Consider the following 18,985-nt stretch of genomic DNA (forward strand, 5'->3'; position numbering starts at 1 on the left):
GAAACCTTACTTAAAGTGCCAAGAGTTGAGTTCGTTGATATTCTAAGTGCATTTCCAATCCTGAATATAATTCAGCAACCAACTCCCATTAAACATCCACCTTGGTTTGATATTTCCATTCATTTTGTTTATAATTTCTCATATTCTAACTTTGATTTACTTTGCAGAAATTTTTGTTATGTGCATGGTATTATCTAACCAAACGTTAATGACAAGATCCTTTGTCGTTATAAGCTTGATTCGTGCATTGAACTCAAGCATTTCAAGAAGTTTCAAAGGTTAAGACTCTCCAAAAACCATCATGATGATTCAAAGAGTGGAGATGAAGAATTACATATTCTTTTTAAAGAATATGATGTGTCGGAAGTGATACAAGAAACAAGATCCATCAATAAAGGACACATTGCAAGTGTCTATTCCAACAAAGAAATTTTCTTTGAATTGCAGGAGATTCCAAATGACACAACTTGCTAAATGGAGGACCCAAGAGGCGTGATCCATGGAAGCTTAAGAGAATTATCTTTTCAAATGCCAAAAGCTATTAGTTTCCATGATTCAATGAACATAACTTTTGAACAACCAAACAATATGTCTTTTGGGGTACCAAGACATATGATTATTCAAGACAATATGTCTTCAAAAGACACGACTCTTTCCCATCCACCAAACATAGAGAGGGAGTATTTTGTTCACTTATTTATCATGAATCATTCTCTTACTTGTGAAAGTCTTCTTTCTTTTCAGGACAAGGAGGTTTAAGGTACTTATTCAAGGTTCAGAACTTTTCACAAGGATCCTTTCATAGATCTTTTCGAAAGGGAATGTCTTGAACAAGTTTCTATTGAATGGATATATTTTGAAGACAAGTCAGCAAAGTTTGAATGGAAAGACACTAAGGACAAATCGCCTAAAACAAGGGGATGATGATGTGATCCTGTCTAGCACCAAGTTTCTTTATGAGATACTCACATCATTGAAGATCCACCAAGTTCAATCTAAGGGAGTTCTACCTTACTTTATCTTAAATTTACTCATTTATGCACTATGTATTATTATAAGCATACATTTGCATATTAGACTATACTCGAATTATCATAACATGTGCATTCATTCATTATATCCTATGGTTTGCATCATTGATTGATATTCATGCATATAATCTATAGTTATAATAATAATATTCATTTATTATCATATGATGCATGAGTTATTATTATAATCTATAGTTCACATTCTTTATAATATGCACATCCTTATTACTTTATAATAGCTCATATACTTAACTTACTCTTTATGTTACATGTGCAGGTACATTCGACCACAACTAGAGAGCTATATTAGAGCTAAATGGAGAAAACAATAGCAAGGAAACATACATGGGGACGTTTAGGAGAGCATAAGAAACATTTGGTGAAAAGTTATCTGAAGACCCGTGAGCTCATAAATGGATTGAGCTGAAGATTTGAGTTGCAAGATGACTTCAATTCAGCTGGGGAGATTCACCATCATCATCATCAACACTCAGGACACTTGAAATATGCCCTAAGTTAAAATTTGTAAAATCGTACCTTTTCGCGAATAATTACCACCTCAAGAGGTACTCTTTCACAAGGAGCTGCCATAATGTTCACCATGCTACAACTCACCTATGGCCAACTCACCTCTAGCTCATTCACACCATAACTACCTCAAACATGAATAGTTACCTTTCCCAAACATTGTGACCTTTCATGAATGATATTGCCCATGAAGATTCTCTTTTACCAAGGAGCACGTTGGTGAAGAGATCACACTTATTGGAGGCTTAAATCTCTAAGAGACATTAGATAGAGCTCCATACCTATTCGGCCACACCACATGCCTTGCACATGAGAGATATGGCGCCAAACATAAGAAGGCACATCATCATTCGTCCAAGGGAGGTAACTTTGGCGCCAAGATGAACAAGCATGCACATTCGGCCAAGGGAGATGTCTCCCCATCCTTTTCTGAAACATCACGACCCTTCATGAAGGGTTAGTTGAACCAACACCAAGCCAAGGGACTTCTCTTTTCATTTTAAATCATTATGTACTTCCATAGAGACATGTACTTAGCCGAAACACTATGTAACCATTTGGCCAATCCCTCTCATTTCCTATAAATGGAAAGGCTTACCATTATTTGTAATCATCTCATATATTAAACAAACTCCTGTGAGTTAATTTCTCTTCAAAGTTCTTTGTGAACTTTATCGATTAAGCAAGTATAATTCATATACTTGTGGTGTCATACCTTCCATCTTGATTACTAAATTCCTAGATTTATATCTAGTGGGTTGAAAACACTATAACCACCCCTCAAGCAAGCTTGTTTAGATCGGGATTGTGCTTCCTAGCATTGTTTCCTCTTTGGCGTGCTTGAGATACAACATCCCCACCATCTCCATTTCCTCATCAACATCAACAACGTCATCCATCAAGACAATAAACATCTACTTAATTCTGTAACCATCTCTATTCCTTTTCTTTCATTTCATTACTTATGTTATTTTTCCATTTATTATTCCATCATTAATCATATTTCTTTCTTATCTTTGTTGCATCCCAAACTTATAATTCAAGGACATCAATACTTGTCAATCCTAGATCGGGACACAATAAGGATATCTACTCACTTCCAGTAAAGCGTGTAGATGCGCCTTACATCACACTATCTCTAGTCAAGGGACTCGACAGGTTGATAATGCCATGTCAATACCCCTTAGCGTTTTCAGGTGCAAGGATCCCATCAGTTCAATAAAATATGTCACGGCAATACCACTCAACGTTAGCACTAGTATATAACTTCTCGATCGAGCAATACTCCTTTTACTCGATTAAAATCCTATCCTTATGTCTAAGGGTGGATTGGATCTAGTTACTATCTAAAACCCATTGCTTATGTTGATCCTCCTTAGTTTCTCTCGAACACTAAAGATGAGATACTTAGTTTCTCTTGAACACTAAATATTTTCCTAAGGAATGTCTATTCTCATAGCTCCTACAACATTAAGTAACTAAGCACCATAAACAAAATAAACAAAAACATAGAAAAAGAACAAACATCCATTAAAGAAAAAGCTTAAACATCCATTATTAACTCCCACCAAATAAAGCTAGTTCATGGTGGTGTTCAAATAATCCATGAAATAAATCATAAAATACATTCGTTCCTTACAACCCAAACATGATAAGTGAGAAAAACAGTAAAGGGATGAAGGAAAAGCCTTCAACAAGCACTGTCGGAGCTCCCCTATGCCACCAAAAACCACCTTAGCTCGCTAGCTCCTCTCAAGCGCTTAGCTCACCACTCCCTTGAGCTTACTAATGCAGGAACACCATAGAAAAATGGAGGAAGAAGAAGGGGTAAGAGGATGAGGAATATGATGATTTTTAAGCTTGTGTAATCGTCCCTCTCTCTCATATATGGTGTTATTTAATAATAAAAAATATCTAAGGGTATTCTTGGGAATTTTACACTTAAAATGACCATATACACCCAAATTCATTCCTTATACATAAGGTCTATCTCTATAGGTAGCAGTGGTCTCCATCAGGTAATTACAAGCATCAGACACGTGTCTTTCCAGTTTGTATTTTTCTATAATAGAAATGTCGAGGTATTCAGTCTGCTTCAGCGACGTATGATGCCTCTGCATTCTTCTCAGCTCTCCTTTTTCTCCTTGTTTTCTTTACATCATTAATATCCATATCTTTCCCAATATATAACACATTAACAAAGTAAAAATGACACAACCACCGTAATAGTGAACCTAAAATGAACCTATATGAACCTAAAATGACCATTATGAACCTAAAATAACCTATATGAACTTTTAAACAAACAATAACTTAAAAGTAGCCTTTTTACGGAGTTATCACACCCCAAGCTTAAGTTATTGATTGTCCTCAAGCAATGGATAACAATTAACACGACCAAAATGTCAATGTAATTTTCAACAATAAGACAACAAGATAAAAATTAAATTTCAACCCTCAGAAAAATTGGCTTCCACATTCTAGACATATTAAGAAATCAAGTATTTTTCTCTAGGTTAAGATTTTTTTATGGTTGTGTGTGTGTGATTGTATTCAATCTATACTTAACAAATCTAGGCAATTTCTAATTGAGTTCCATAGTTTTTCTCTGGCATTTACTCATTAATTAAGCACATTTATACTCCCTTTTTACTTAATACCCCTTTTTTTATGATGCTAGGAGGAGAGTTAGTCCATCACAGCTACCATCTCACACTCAAGGTGAAAAGGATGCATACCTTCCACCCTCAAGATAGTTAGGTAGAGTCATCCCGTGACTATTTTCATTCACTCTTACACACTTAGCTGCCATTTATTCAAGAAAGTTTCAAGCAATACCACGAAAAAAGAAAAGTGTCCCTATACAACTATGTCGAACCATTTATTCACAATTTTAAACATAAGGGAGTTCTCATTAATTTATCATTTCAGCATAATACCATATTTTAATGCCAAATCTAATCAGAGTTATTTCATAAAAATTGACTAAATTTCTTAAGTATAAAAGACATTCAAATCGTGTAAGAATAATTCACAAATGATCAAACCCTAGAGTCAGTTTTATCATTCTCAAATGTCGTTTACATTCAATTTCTAGCCTAAAAAGTCCATCATCATCAAGTATCATCAAAACATTTCATCTATCTATCCTATCATTTACTAATTCCATGGTATATTATTATGTTAATACTATCATGCATATGTTCTACAAAGAACACTACCTCCCCCAAACTTAAGAGAAGCATTTTCCTGAATGCTTAAAAAACTAATTAATTACTGAAACTAAATGTAATGTTATGTTATGTAAAAATGAATGCAAAATTAGGTACCTCAATTTTTATGATGGTGGTGGTGTTGCAGTGAAGGTGCTCGTAGTTCCATGCCTTATTATCTATCTTAGTGATGTAGGACTGTAATATGAAGATATTAAGTAGTAGTGGGAAATATTGAAATACCCCTTTGAAGTCTTAATACAATTGTTGGTTCAATGTGAAAAAGGAGGTACGGGTGCTTCAACTGGACTAGGAGCTGGTTGGGACGGCGTAATAGGAGAATTAGGAGTATGGGACTGGGGTATAAGATCCGGTACGGGCTCAACAGCAGGAGGGTTAGCATCATTAGGCTCAGTGGATGCCTCGACGTCATCAAATGCCGACAAAATTTCATTCGGGAAACACGAGAAATTTTGTTCGACGTGAGGGAGTTTCTCTTGAAAGATGGACTCCACCAGAACATCCTTATGCTTCACATAGCTAAATAAGCTCTTTATATCACCTTTAAAATCGTTTAATTGAGTCATTGTCTTTTCGACAGTTTCCTCAAGAACAAGCAATCTTACCTCGATGTTAGAGGGTTTGTCATCCTCCTACTCCTCAGTAACGATTGCCTTGGATTTAGGTTTAACCAAACCTATCAACATTGGCAGTCGTGCTCTTGTTATGTCCGATACTCCAGATAAGATTTCATCAAAACTACTTTCAATGACTTTTTTCTTTCGACGTAGTGATGTAATGAGATTCTGGAAAACCAACGTGTTAGCTTTCTTACTTACACATTCATGCACTTAATCAAAAATTATGTGACCAACATCAATGGAACGAGTAACCATAATGGAGTGTAATAGCATCAATCGTTGAAGGGTTCCCATTGTATTGTGGGCGGTCAACATGAGCTTATGTTTCTTGAAATGATTTCATAACTTTGCTAGCGGTTAAAGATGTTCCCATTTGATAGAGTAATGTCTGGTTTGACAGCCGTTTCAAGTGGTATTCGAGAAGTATAAATCCTCAAGAACTTCATTATATGTTGCACTATCAACATCTTTCTCAAAACTGATGTGTTGATCTAGAACGCCCTGCAAATGAAAATAGAAAATAATCGTAGAAGCTGTAAAACGAATATATTTACCATGAACAAAAATTGCATGTTGGTTCGTCTTTGACATATTTACATAAAACTCTTTAACCAACGAGGCGTTGACGGGGCCGGGATGCCTCACATTTTTCCATTTCAGTGGGTCAACTATGTCCATGACGGATGGCCCAAAGCCACTGCCATGTTCCTTAGTGAAGATGAACCCCAATTCAAAAAAGAGTGTACAATTCTTGGAATTTTTGAACCTCTTCTCATTGTCATCGACAAACTGCTTAGGAAGAATAGTGTCAGCTTCCAAGAGTATTATTCGTACCATTTTTGCTGTTTGAGAGTAGAAAGAAGAAAAAGTTGAGAGCTTGGTTATGTTTAAATGGCATCAGTTATGGAGGGAAAATAGAGAAGAACAAGAAGATGAAAATGAAATTGAAAATTTAAAGGAAATAATGAATGAGAGAGAGTGAGTTGACAGTTGAAAAGTAGTGGGTGGATTGGTTGAAATGAGTATGTGAAAAAGTAAATTGTAACATTAAATGTGAGGTAGGTCGAATACCTAAAATATTTTTAATGAGTTTAAAAATATTAAAAGTCGAAAAAAATGGTATTTTTTTACCAAAAAATCATTTTTCAAGAGTTCGGGAGTCGATTACGCATGATGAAGTAAAAACACCCTATAACGCCCACTTGGCACCCAAACAATTATATATTGTCTAAAAATTGGAATTGCAAACTCGAATATATATTTAAATTATAATCCTTTTATTCATTTGAATTTATTTAAAAGGATGTCCTTTCGAATCAAGAAAATCAACAGAGATAGCCATCGTTTAGAGTTAGGATACTAACTTGTCAATTCTCTCAAACTAAAGCAACATTGTCTTTACAAATAAGGAAATAAGAATATGATGACAAATAATAAATACAGTGGGTACAAAAAAATTAAAGAGCACAAATAAATTTTTATAGAATAAAACTGTTTATTTAACCCAAAAAAATTATAATTATTTTTATACGAGAAATCACATCATATTGTACAAATAATCCTTGAAAATACATTTCCTTTATAATTGAAAGACTTTTTCATAGATCCCTCCGAAAATGGTGTTTCTTTAATTTTATGGATGATATAGTTTAAAAGAGTGTAGTGTTATCTTAATCTTCAAAAAAATGATTGGATGAGAAAATGCCTTTGAACGAACAATCCTCATAAATGCACTTCTTTTATAGTTAGAACACTTTTTCATGGATTCCTCTCACAAAAGACACTGCCTTAAATTTTAAAATATCAAAATAAAGTAAGAATAGAATGAGATAAAAATCAAATAAAAATAATAAAGGAATAAAACCAAGATAATAAAAGGAAAAGTAACATCATGAAGAAAAAATTGAATATAAAAGGGGTTTTTGTGCCAAAAATCCTCAAAGACGCACATCCATTATAGTTGGGAGATGTCTCCATAAATTTCCCTCATAAATGGTTATCTCTTTGATAAATTACAAATATATAATATATTTACATGATATTTAATGAAGAAAATGATAATAATGAAAATTTGTTATATAAATAATAAGGTACACATGCATACAATATATATATTAGAAAACATGCATAACATATATAAACAATTGAAAAATTGAAAAAGGGTATATTATACCTATACACAATATATATATATATATAGTTAGAGTGAATATTTATAAGGGATATATATATATATATATATATAATAAAGGTATAAAATGCTTTTATTATATGTTAAAACACAATCTACTTTTTTGGTAATGAAATATAATTTATATTTATAGCATAATTTTTACACATATTTATATATATGAAATATAATGCATATCATATTAAATAAGTTACAGTGGGAAGTCAAATGGATTATGACATTAATTAAAGAAACAAACAAACATTTAAAATGAAGGAAAAAATTATGCATAGATATAAAGACCAAATATATGTAGTGAAGAATAAATAGAATAATATTAAACAACAAAGGAGGAAATAAAAAGAATTAGAAACTAATATATTCGACATAAAAATCTCCATTAAAACAAGCAACAAGGGTGGTGACTGAAATAAAAGAAGTAGAAAATAAATGGCATAAATTAAAGGAATGAAATTGAAGTGCTAAAAATAAAAGAAAAAATAAAAAAATACATAAATTTAAAGTGTTGGAATATAAAGACTAAAATATAATGAAGAAAAATATAATGAAGAAAAATATAATGAAGAAAAATATAATGAAGAAAAATAGAAGAAAATTAAATAACATAATAAAAAAGGGTGGAATAAAATAAAATGTTAGGAAAAGTTTTACATTTAACCCAGTCCGTAAATAATGTAAGTCATACCTTTAGACGGGTCTTCACAAGGTCGTACCAAAATCCGTACATAAAATTAAAAAGTTAGTGGTTAGTTGTAACCCCCCAGACCAATGCGGGTAACCCGATCTGATCCGGGAAGTCATATTAGGGTCACCGGAATGACCCACCGTAAAAATAGCGGAATTTTAAAACTTTTTATCATAACATGTAAACTTATAAAATTATTTATCATTATGTATAAATAAAACAGAATTTCAGACTCATACATAAACAAAATACAATTTCATGCCCCCTAATCACATGTACCATTCTCTGGAAACAACGTCGGAAGAATTCCTTTACTGATGTCGATAACTCCACTGGTACAATTCTTTTAACCTGAAATGGTGAGTAATAGAGTGAGCTTCGGAAAGCTCAGTAATATAGAACTACCAGATGATGCTGAAGAACATGCAGATACAGATAAACATATTTTCCTTATTGGTTCAGATATTTACAGATCTTTATGTTGAGCTGAGGTCCATTGATATCGCATGTAGTAACAAATAGTATTCATTTCAGATGGAAATATTTCAGATGTCTAGGTTCAAGAGATCAAAACAGGTTTTCTAGTGTGTTCCCAAAAATCATGTAACTTTTCAGATCTTTTTAAAACATATATATATATATATATATATATATACCCTCATCCGTCAAGTCCAAAATGTGTAGGTTCCCCAGAACCATACACCCACCGCCAAGTCCAATAGGCCATGAGCATACCGCCGAGGAGCCGGTAAGTAAGGCCCTGAGCACACAGCCGAGGAGCCTCCAGGTATACTTCCTCCAACATTACCCCCAAGAAAAATATGTTCGTCCGTAAATGGATATAACAAAAATCAAAACATAAATCAAGTCAAGTATCATATCAAAATCCAGGTCAAGTATCAGATCAGAATCCAAGTCAAGTATCAGATCAGAATCCATGTCAGATATCAGATCAGAATCCATGTCAAGTATCATATCATAATTCAAATCGAAAATCAGAAAAAATATTCATGCGAGTAGGGAACACACCAGAGTTTATGGATATTATTTAGAGAGACTGGATAATCTTATAAGGCACAGAAACACGGATCTTCAGTTTACCGATAGAATGTCGGTATTTAGAATCACTATAGGAATAGTTCAATAACTAACGGAATCATCAGTTATTCAGAATATAACTTGAGCTGATAAGGAAGAAATGAAGATTCAGTACATTTACAGTCGGCGTCGATTTATCGGATTATTAAAATAACTTAAGTGTAACAACTCCCAAAACTAATGCATGTTGATCGGTCCATTCGTTGTCCTACCGGGTATTCACTCTTTAATACCAATAATTATTGTCCCTAAATCAACTTTTAAGTCATCACTGAACATATCTTAAGGATACGAACAAATACTCTAATGGTTTTTATTAACTTTTCACGCTTCCAAGATTCCATGAAATACTGACGTACTTTATTTATGGTTCATAATCCATAGGGATGATACATCATGTAAGTTCATCCGAATTTCCAGACTTATCCTAATCACTTACTTAATCCTCAGTCATTGAGGTTACTTAGTTAATTTAGCATTCAAGTCCATTCCAGTTACTTCGGGATATTCCAAAGTAATTCAAACGTTCCTAATTTCATATACATATTGTACTTCCGATCCATTCAATTTGGTCTTCGTAGTTGATTTATCGAACAAACGTCCAATTCTTAGTACTGAATGCGATCTAGAGTTGAGCTGAGTTGAATACTTCCAAAATTGTCATCGAGCAAAACTTGAGAAGACGAACACGCATTCAAGTAATATCTATGTCATTCAGGTATTGACATAGCTTTAGGGTTGGTTTATTCACTTAAATTATGTTCAATTACTTTTAAAGGTAATCCATTACCTATGCTTATTTGGATTCCTTAATTAATCCAAGACATTTACTTAGTATAGGCCATAAGGGTATTTTGGTCATTTTGGCATTTAGTTTTATTCCATTCATTACAGAACTCGAGGATATCCAATCATTCATGAGCTTGGTGATATTCTTGGGTCATTTCTATTACAAGGGTATTCTGGTCATTTTACAGATCCGGTGTATTTCAATCATTTCTTTCCATTCTATCTTATTATTTAATTCCAACTTATCATTTGTTCCAGACCTTTCAAACAATTCTGACACAAGAACACCCTCGATAATTTATTCTTAACTCTGAATTTTCAGGTTACTGTATTCTCAGAAGTTACAAACAGGTTATCAGAAATTTTCTGTACAAAGACAGGATTTTAACAATTAAATTCGTACTTAATCAAGTTAAGTACGAAACCTCAAAATACTTTCTCATTCAGGGTCAACTCAGACTATTTTACCTCTCAAGGGCATTTGCATAATTTCTTAACTAGATAATTTCGGAATTAACTCTTAACAAAAATAATATAATTTTGAGATCCTATAATTAATTGTTTTCTCGAACCTTCTTTGATCTTAAAATTATTCCTTAACAAACTTCTAGTATCTTCTATAAATCCTCTTGGGGTTAAAAACCGGTTATCCATAATTTCCAAGTAAACTACATTTCTTATGCACATCAATAGTTATATCGGATCAATATGTCCTTTCAGAGTTATTAACCAACTTCCAGGAACAATTCTTGTCATCCTACAATATAAGGGTAATTTCGTAATTTTACCCTATCAGAATATTCTCATGATTTCTCATCCTAGTATCTTTAATATTTAACCTTTGTTGATATAACATATAAATTACAAATCCAGGGCTGATTCATTTATCACTAATCACAAACTTGTAATTTAATTCTAACAATCTCTCAATCTCATATATTAATCATCTTAACCATAATCAGTTGCCAAATTTCTACTGTGTTCGAATCGAGTGTAAGAATTCATTAACTACACAAATGAGATCAACATTATCTTATTCATACATTTACCAATATTCACATGTTCTATAAAGCATAAAGAGGTAGTAAAGTATTACCTCGATTTCCGTGCAATACTGATCGACCATAAAAATTCCATTCGAACGCCTTTGATCTTCAAATCAACTTCCAATAATTCCTCAGATACATATCAACATAAATTATATAAAAACGGAGCTTAATTACGATATACAGATCGAATCAGGTGATAAATCAGTGAAAAACAACTTACCGGGTTCGAATTTAGCAAAACGGACTTCAGATTCGGATTCAGGACGTCGAAAGCATAAAATATGACTTTTTAAAAATTTGGAATTTTTGGTCAAAATCAAAGTCAATGGGTTTGACTGGAAATTTCGAGGCCTTCGGATCTGAATTTTGAAAAATGGACTGCGGAATCGAATTTGGAACGTCGAAAAAATTCAAGATAGGTATATTTCGTAGAAGTCAAAGGTCGTTTAATGCCCGGTCAAAGCCGGTCAAAGTTTTGGTCAACAGTAGTCAACACCGGTCAACGGGTCGGGTCGGGTGATCCTGTTAAACCGGTCACTTTTCCCTTCCCCACACGTAGTGGCGGCACGTGGGGGCGCGTGAACAGTGCTAAATTCCTGGAAAAATTCCTAAAAATTATTTTGAGCAATTTCGAGATACTTACAAAGCTCGGTTCACAATTTTGAACGGCAGAGAGCTCAATTTTAACAAATCGGAAACTTTGACCGATTCACCTCCTCACGCGCCACCGTCGACGAAGACCAAATATGACACCGGTAGACTCGGAACGATGCAAGGAACACGATGGTGCGGGAGGTGTCGTAAACAGATCATCAGATCGTCCTGAAACGACGAAAAACCAATTGAAATCGAGTTATTACTGACGATACTTTCAACTGAAATTAACAAAGAACGGAGATGACTCACGACGAAAGGTTTGAGGGGTTTTGTTCCTTGGTTGACAACGAACACGATGGTGGTTTCGGCTCGTCGATCGGAGGTCAGACGGCTAGTAGATCGGAGTTGAAATGAGGGTTGTTGGAGAAGGGAAAACTGGAAAATGTCTCTGGAAATTGACGGGGGGAGAGTTTATAATTCTCTCCTATAGAAAATTGGCTAAATTAATAGTTTAGCCACTGAATTTCCTGTACATCTTAAAATAGTCTGCCAACTTTACGATTTTATAATTTAATCCCCAATTTCTTCCAAAAATACCAATTAAATTCACCACTTTATAATTTCTTAAATTTAGCCTATAAATTGGGGTGTTACAATTCTCCCCTCCTTAAATAAATTTTGTCCTCGAAATTCATTCATGTCACATTATTGCAGAAATGAAATTTCCATCAGTTCTTTTATATCTTTCATTTAGCTCTTATAGAAATACGGATCCTCCGCTAATCCTTAACCAATTGAGTATACCTTTTTATCAGAACTCTCTCTCATTTCAATAAAAGAATCCGGACAAAAATTTCCTTGAGTAATCAATTCAGTCTTTATCATGAGAATAGGCTCATAGAGCAGTAGCATAACCCAATTTCATTTCCGGAGTCGGGTCAGTATTTCTCAGATAATTAACTCTCACGTGGCTTGTGAGGTACTTTACAACGTTTAGACAGGTGTTATTGGTATTCCTTTTTGCAAAGGTAGAGTCTTAACGAAAATAAACTTAGGATTACTCATTACAGATAGGGACTCAGCCCTGGAGTTCCGACTCAGAGAGGTACGATTACAGTCTAAGGGCATGTACTGATCAGACATATTTTGACATTCGACCGGCCGGTCTATCTTGAAAAATTTTAACTCAAACCATAGATCTGATACCACTAAATGTAACCCCCCAGACCGATGCAGGAAACTTGATCTGATCCGGGAAGTCACATTAGGGTCACTAGAGTGACCCACCGTATAAATAGCGAAAAATTTAAAACTTTTTATCAGAACATGTAAACTTATAAAATGATTTATCTGTATGTATAAATAAAACAGATTTTCAGACTCATACATAAACAAAATACAATTTCATGCCCCCTAATCACATGTACCATTCTCTGGAAACAACGCCGAAAGAATTCCTTTACTGATATCGATAACTGCAGTCGTACAATTCTTTTAACCTGAAATGAGCTCAGTAATACAGAACTACCAGATGATGCTGAAGAACATGCAGATATAGATAAACATATTTTCCTTATTGGTTTAGATATTTACGGATCTTTATGTTGAGCTGAGGTCCATTGATATCGCATGTAGTAACAAATAGTATTTATTTCATATGGAAATATTTCGGATGTCTAGGTTCAGTAGATCAGAACAGGTTTTCTAGTGTGTTCCCAAAAATCATGTAACTTTTCAGATCTTTTTAAAACATATATATATATATATACCCCCATCCGTCAAGTCCAAAATGTGTAGGTTCCCCAAAACCATACACCCACCGTCAAGTCCAGTATGCCCTGAGCACACAGCCGAGGAGCCGCTAAGTAAGGCCCTGAGCACACAGCCGAGGAGCCTCCAGGTATACTTCCTCCAACATTACCCCCAAGTAAAATATGTCTGTCCGTAAACGGATATATAAAAAATCAAAACATAAATCAGGTCAAGTATCATATCAAAATCTCGGTCAAGTATCAGATCAGAATCCAAGTCAAGTATCATATCAGAATCTATGTCAGATATCATATCAGAATCCAAGTCAAGAATTCATGTGAGTAGGGAACACACCAGAGTTTATGGATATTATTTAGAGAGACTGGATAATCTTATAAGGCACAGAAACACGGATCTTCAGTTTACCGATAGAATGTCGGTATGTAGAATCACTATAGGAATAGTTCAATAACTAACAAAATTATCAGTTATTCAAAATATAACTTGAGCTGATAAGGAAGAAATGAAGATTCAGGACATTTACAGTCATCGTCGATTTATCGGATTATTAAAATAACATAAGTTTAACAACTCCCAAAACTAATGCATGTTGACCGGTCCATTCGTTGTCCTACCAGGTATTCACTCTTTAATACCAATAATTATTGTCCCTAAATCAACTTTTGAGTCATCACTGAACATATCTTAAGGAGACGAACAAATACTCTAATGGTTTTTATTTCCTTTTGACGCTTCCAAGATACCATGAAATACTGATGTACTTGATTTGTGGTTCACGATCCATAGGGATGATACATCATGTAAGTTCATCCGAATTTCCAGACTTATCCTAATCACTTACTTAATCCTCTGTCATTGAGGTTACATAGTTAATTTAGCATTCAAGTCCATTCCAGTTACTTCGGGATTTTCCGAGTAATTCAAACGTTCCTAATTTCATATACATATTGTACTTCCGATCCATTCAATTTCGTCTTCCTAGTTGATTTATCGAACAAACGTCCAATTCTTAGTACTGAATGCGATCTAGATTTGAGCTGAGTTGAATACTTCCAAAATTATCATCGAGCCAAACTTGAGAAGACGAACACGCGTTCAAGTAATATCTATGTCATTCAGGTATTGACATAGCTTTAGGGTTGGTCTATTCACTTAAATTGTTTCCATTACTTTTAAAGGTAATCCAATACCTATGCTTATTTGGATTCCTTAATTAATCCAAGACATTTACTTAATATAGGCCATAAGGGTATTTTGGTATGCCAACTTTGCGATTTTATAATTTAATCCCCAATTTCTTCCAAAAATACCAATTAAATTCACGACTTTATAATTTCTTAAATTTAGCCCATAAAATGGGGTGTTACAATTCTCCCTCCTTGAATGAATTTCGTCATATCACAATATTGCAGAAATGAAATTTCCATCAGTTCTTTCATATCTTTCATGTAGCTCTTATAGAAATACGGATCCTCCACTAATCCTTAACCAGCTGAGTATACCTTCTTATCATAACTCTCTCTCATTTCAATAAAAGAATCTGAAAGAAAATTTCCTTGAGTAATCAATTCAGTATTTATCATGAGAATAGGCTCATAGAGCAGTAATATAGCCCAATTTCATTTCCGGAGTCGGGTTAGCATTTCTCAGATAATTAACTCTCACATGGCTTGTGAGGTACTTTACAGCGTTTAGACAGGTGTTATTGGTATTCCTTTTTGCAAAGGTAGAGTCTTAAAGAATATAAACTTAGGATTACCTATTATAGATAGGGACTCAGCCCTGGAGTTCCGACTCAGAGAGGTACGATTACAGTCTAAGGGCATGTACTGATCAGACATATTTTGACATTCGACCGGTCGGTCTATCTTGAAATTTTTTTACTCAAACCATAGCTCTGATACAACTAAATGAAACCCCCAGACCGATACAGGAAACTCGATCTGATCAGAATCCAAGTCAAGTATCAGATCAGAATCCATGTCAAATATCATATCAGAATCCATGTCAAGTATCAGATCAGAATTCAAATAAAAAATCAGATAAAATATTCATGTGAGTAGGGAACACACCAGAGTTTATGGACATTATTTAGAGAGACTGGATAATCTTATAAGGCATAGAAACACGATTCTTCAGTTTACCTATAGAATGTCGGTATGTAGAATCACTATAGGAATAGTTCAATAACTAACAAAATCATCAGTTATTCAAAATATAACTTGAGCTGATAAGGAAGAAATGAAGATTCAGGACATTTACAGTCATCGTAGATTTATCGGATTATTAAAATAACATAAGTTTAACAACTCCCAAAACTAATGCATGTTGACCGGTCCATTCGTTGTCCTACCAGGTATTCACTCTTTAATACCAATAATTATTGTCCCTAAATCAACTTTTGAGTCATCACTGAACATATCTTAAAGAGACGAACAAATACTCTAATGGTTTTTATTTCCTTTTCACGCTTCCAAGATTCCATGAAATATTGACGTACTGTATTTGTGGTTCATAATCCATAGGGATGATACATAATGTAAGTTCATCCGAATTTCTAGACTTATCCTAATCACTTACTTAATCCTCTGTCATTGAGGTTACGTAGTTAATTTAGCATTCAAGTCCATTCCAGTTACTTCGGGATTTTCCGAGTAATTTAAACGTTCCTAATTTCAGATACATATTGTACTTCCGATCCATTCAATTTCATCTTCGTAGTTGATTTATCGAACAAACGTCCAATTCTTAGTACTGAATGTGATCTAGAGTTGAGCTGAGTTGAATACTTCCAAAATTATCATCGAGCCAAACTTGAGAAGACGAACACGCGTTCAAGTAATATCTATGTCATTCAGGTATTGACATAGCTTTAGGGTTGGTCTATTCACTTAAATTATGTTCCATTACTTTTAAAGGTAATCCAATACCTATGCTTATTTGGATTCCTTAATTAATCCAAGACATTTACATAATATAGGCCATAAGGGTATTTTGGTCTGCCAACTTTGCGATTTTATAATTTAATCCACAATTTCTTCCAAAAATACCAATTAAATTCACCACTTTATAATTTCTTAAATTTAGCCCATAAATTGGGGTGTTACAATTCTCCCATTCTTGAATGAAGTTCGTCATGTCACATTATTGCAAAAATGAAATTTCTATCAGTTCTTTAATATCTTTCATGTAGCTCTTATAGAAATACGGATCCTCCACTAATCCTTAACCAGTTTAGTATACCTTCTTATCAGAACTATCACTCATATCAATAAAAGAATCCGAACGAAAATTTCCTTGAGTAATCAATTCAGTCTTTGTCATGAGAATAGGCTCATAGAGCAGTAGCAAAGCCCAATTTCATTTCCGGAGTCGGGTCAGCTTTTCTCAGATAATTAACTCTCACATGGCTTATGAGGTACTTTACATCGTTTAGACAGGTGTTATTGGTATTCCTTTTTGCAAAGGTAGAGTCTTAACGAATATAAACTTAGGATTACTCATTACAGATAGGGACTCAGCCCTGGAGTTCCGACGCAGAGAGGTACGATTACAGTCTAAGGGCATGTACTGATCAGACATATTTTGACATTCGACCGGCCGGTCTATCTTGAAATTTTTTTACTCAAACCATAGCTCTGATACCACTAAATGTAACCCCCAGACCAATGCAGGAAACTCGATCTGATCTGGGAAGTCACATTAGGGTCACCGGAGTGACCTACCGTATAAATAGCGGAAAATTTAAAACTTATTATCAGAACATGTAAACTTATAAAATGATTTATCAGTATGTATAGATAAAACAAATTTTCAGACTCATACATAAACAAAATACAATTTCATGCCCCCTAATCACATGTACCATTCTCTGGAAACAACGCCTGAAGAATTCCTTTACTAATGTCGATAACTGCAGTGGTACAATTCTTTTAACCTGAAATGGTGAGTAATAGAGTGAGCTTCGGAAAGCTCAGTAATATAGAACTACCAGATGATGCTGAAGAACGTGCAGATACAGATAAACATATTTTCCTTATTGGTTCAGATATTTACAGATCTTTATGTTGAGCTGAGGTCCATTGATATCGCATGTAGTAACAAATAGTATTTATTTCATATGGAAATATTTCGGATGTCTAGGTTCAGTAGATCAGAACAGGTTTTCTAGTGTGTTCCCAAAAATCATGTAACTTTTCAAATCTTTTAAAACATATATATATATATGCCCCCATCCGTCAAGTCCAAAATATGTAGGTTCCCCAAAACCATACACCCACCGTCAAGTCCAGTAGGCCCTGAGCACACAGCCAATGAGCCGCTAAGTAAGGCCCTGAGCACACAGCCGAGGAGCCTCCAGGTATACTTCCTCCAACATTAACCCCAAGTAAAATATGTCTGTCCGTAAATGGATATATCAAAAATCAAAACATAAATCAGGTCAAGTATCATATCAAAATCTAGGTCAAGTATCAGATCAGAATCCAAGTCAAGTATCAGATCAGAATCCATGTCAGATATCATATCAGAATCCATGTCAAGTATCATATCAGAATTCAAATCGAAAATCAGATAAAATATTCATGTGAGTAGGGAACACACCAGAGTTTATGGATATTATTTAGAGAGACTGGATAATCTTATAAGGCACAGAAACACGATTCTTCAGTTTACCTATAGAATGTCGGTATGTAGAATCACTATAGGAATAGTTCAATAACTAACAAAATCATCAGTTATTCAAAATATAACTTGAGCTGATAAGGAAGAAATGAAGATTCAGGACATTTACAGTCATCGTAGATTTATCGGATTATTAAAATAACATAAGTTTAACAACTCCCAAAACTAATGCATGTTGACCGGTCCATTCGTTGTCCTACCAGGTATTCACTCTTTAATACCAATAATTATTGTCCCTAAATCAACTTTTGAGTCATCACTGAACATATCTTAAGGAGACGAACAAATACTCTAATGGTTTTTATTTCCTTTTCACGCTTCCAAGATACCATGAAATACTGACGTACTGTATTTGTGGTTCATAATCCATAGGGATGATACATCATGTAAGTTCATCCGAATTTCCAGACTTATCCTAATCACTTACTTAATCCTCTGTCATTGAGGTTACGTAGTTAATTTAGCATTCAAGTCCATTCCAGTTACTTCGGGATTTTCCGAGTAATTTAAATGTTCCTAATTTCATATACATATTGTACTTCCGATCCATTCAATTTGGTCTTCGTAGTTGATTTATCGAAAAAACGTCCAATTCTTAGTACTGAATGCGATCTAGAGTTGAGCTGAGTTGAATACTTCCAAAATTATCATCGAGCCAAACTTGAAAATACGAACACGCGTTCAAGTAATATCTATGTCATTCAGGTA

The sequence above is a fragment of the Hibiscus syriacus genome, unplaced genomic scaffold, assembly GCF_006381635.1.
Source record: "Hibiscus syriacus cultivar Baekdansim isolate YM2019G1 unplaced genomic scaffold, ASM638163v2 tig00111741_pilon, whole genome shotgun sequence".
Classification (NCBI taxonomy): domain Eukaryota; kingdom Viridiplantae; phylum Streptophyta; class Magnoliopsida; order Malvales; family Malvaceae; genus Hibiscus; species Hibiscus syriacus.